This window comes from Jatropha curcas, chromosome 3 (assembly GCF_041381405.1).
Source record: "Jatropha curcas cultivar XTBG-Jc1 chromosome 3, XTBG_Jcur_1.0, whole genome shotgun sequence".
Lineage (NCBI taxonomy): Eukaryota > Viridiplantae > Streptophyta > Magnoliopsida > Malpighiales > Euphorbiaceae > Jatropha > Jatropha curcas.
The window spans coordinates 23,178,796-23,181,909 of record NC_143153.1 but is presented as its reverse complement, the minus strand read 5'-3'; the positions used below and the strand labels follow the sequence as shown (position 1 = coordinate 23,181,909).

At 33.2% G+C, this 3,114-nt stretch overlaps 1 long non-coding RNA gene across 1 annotated transcript; it reads left to right on the top strand.

Moving 5' to 3' along the window:
- Positions 1-763: 763 nt before the first annotated feature.
- Positions 764-3,114, top strand: LOC110009989 (uncharacterized). The gene is made up of 2 exons (XR_016319935.1): positions 764-1,348; positions 2,566-3,114. It is a non-coding gene; the product is annotated as an uncharacterized LOC110009989 (long non-coding RNA).

The following is a 3,114-nucleotide window of genomic DNA, read 5'->3' as shown; positions in this document are numbered from 1 at the left end:
GTGCAAAGGTCAAGCTCAATATGTTTGGTGACAATGGCGAATCATTTTTGAGTCTGAAGTTTTCGGTATCGTCATTTTCTTTACATTCTCTAAAAGTTTCTTTATCAACATTACGAAAATCAGCGTTTTTCACCACAGGCTAGGTGTAGTATCTGGCACAAATGAGTTCTAGTGAGCTTTAATTTTGCTTCCAAAAGTTCAGTTGGGAGTCACTATAGGAAGGTATATGGTTTTTCAGTCTCTCATATACATTAGAGAGAAGGAGGTGCTCAGGGTTATCATGGTTACGATCGACCTTATTGTTTGAGACGTGTTGCTCGTTGTTTTCCTGAGTTTTAGCCAGCAGGTGTTCCAGCACGGAAGTGAACTACGCATGTGCTTGAGTCAAGGTGGCTACCACTAGAGGATGGGGTACTCGAGGCGGTGGTGACGACGTTTGCTCGTCGAGTCTCTCTTGGTTGTCCGTCCTCCATTCCAAGTCAGGATTTCTTAAAGAGACATTAGACACGATGAACAGAAAAATTTTGTTTCTGGTCTGAAAATTGTGAGGTGTGTCACGCTTGCCATACCAATTATTGATATCAAAAATGAATTTTGTGTTTATCTGAGTGAAATAATCCAAAAATTGATTTTCATAAATTTTCCATTTAAAAATCAATTTTTAATTTTAACCAATGGAATTTAATGGAAAATAATTTTTTATGATAAGAATTGAACCCATAAACCAGTTTGAAATCTTCAAACCTAATGAGAAATCCATAAATCAACTGAAAACCGGATCAAATCATTGAGTTGGACTAAACTCGACTCAAATCGAACCGGACTACCTAGAATGTGCTAGAAACCTTTTTTTATTTTCTCTCTCTTTTCTCTTCGTTTTTCTCTCTTCTTTCTTGGTCCAGCGACAGACGCATGGCCCTTCTCCTTCTCTCTCTTTCTCTTGTTTTTTTGGTCACCTGAGACAGGTCCGACGAATCTTCTTCATGCCGGATCCTCCTCACCGTCGCGCCATCGATCTCCCTCTCAGTTCTCATCTCCGGTGAACGCAGCAGGTAGGCGAGCTACGACCTCTCTCTGGCGATCGACGCAGCATTGCCTCTGCCCGTTTCCGGTGACCTCATCATAGCAGAACGGCCGCAGCGCCTCCATCGTCAACGGTGTAATCTCTCTCTCTCTCTCTCTCTCTCTCTCTCTCTCTCTCTCTCTCCGTTTTGTTTCCGGCTGGCACAGCAAGTGTGGCGAGTTGAGCTTCTGATTTGCGATCGGGACAGTTTGCTAACTACTGTGTTGTACATTTTCCGGCGAGTTGTCATTTTCTCCGTCCTTTTCCCGCAGAGCGATGTTTTGGGTATTGAAACTATTTTTGGTTATTTTCCAGAAAATTAATTAATTTCTAGCATTTTGTGGCTAGGTAATTTAATTTTTAATATTTTTCAATATACTTCACAAGTATTGATTTGATTAGAAAACTCTAATAAATTAAAATAAATTTTAATTATTGTTATGTAAATTAATTTAGGATTTTATAAATATAGAGTTGTAGTATGAAATTAAAACAGCTTAAAAAGGAAAAGAGTTAGAAATATAACTAAATTATTTTGGACTTTAGTTTCATTATATAAATATATATATTCTTGTCTAAGCTTGTGACTATTAAGGATTTAGAATTAAATAAAAAAATAAATTAAGTACTTAATGAATTATTTTGAAGATGAAAGATAATTTAAGAAAAAGAGAATTAATTTGATGGGAAAATATCTGTTATTTTGAAATTGAGGTTATATTATGTGAATTAAGATGACAAGCTAAAAGAAGTATTAATTTTAATATTTCGTTAAAAGAAATTATATTTTGGGTAAAGTTAATTAAATAAAGAATTATTTATATTTATATATATAAAGGATCTATTGTTTGACGACGGATTAAATAAGTAAATTATATTGAGATAAAAGTAGCGATATACAAGGATTTATTGGGATCAGATTGAAGGTCATTTTAATCTATAAACTAAGAGTTGATTATAAAATTATTATTTGTGGTGGTTGGACGTTGGAATATTGATTGCTCCATAGATGATCTATGTGTATAACAATCAATAAGTATATTAAATGGCTAGAACTTGAATAAGTTGAAAGCCTTATTTTAAAGGAAATGTTGTCAGAAGTATAGATGAAATTTATATTAATTCTTTAATTTCTTATTTAAATAAAGTTATATGTTTAATGCAGTTTTGTTCTTTATATTTATATTTTATCTAGATTGTTGAGTCTGTCTACCACTCTTGTTAGTCAGAATCTAAGTTAAAACTTGCTCTTTCTTTTATCATTGTGAGTAATAATAAATAATGCATACTATTATTTGCATGCATGCACCGTCCATTTCATGATATATGAATATATACAAATGATATTCGACTTTCATTCTTTTAATGCAATATTATTAAGATTTACTTACATTACTATTCACCTTAAAAATTATAATAATATATACACGAGTATTATATATATATATATATATATATTTCTCAATTATATTCATATGTGCATATTGATCTACAACGAAAAGAAAGAGATGATGGAAAAACAATGAGAGCACTGGTCAAGTGAGGATTAGCCCAATTGGCTGGGGGATTGGCTGCCTGTTGTACACGTATAAGAGGACAGACTATGTGCAAGGATGGATTGTTGGGGGTTTTGTGACACCACTGAACAGTCTTCATTTTATGTGATTACTTGAAGGTGATGTTATTTATAGATGATGATGTTGTAACATATGCTTGATTGAATGTGTGTTCATTATATAAATGTGGAAAGCATCTTGTGTGATTGTTTGGGTAAGGCATTATTTATTATTATTCACTAAGTTTGTTAAATTCACCCCCTTCCTTAATTTTCCTAGGAGATAGACACTATACTGGTCCGGACAATCTCTGCTTCCTTCTCCACAGAGTTATGGCAGTAGTTTTTGACTTTTTGATAATTCTCAAATATATAGTCTTGTGTTTAGAAATATAATCGTGTTTATTTAATGAGCTCCACAGTTAGGATGTTTGTGTCACAATTCGATATGTAAAATTTATCAATGTTCTGCTCAATAAATCTATGGATTTTCTAA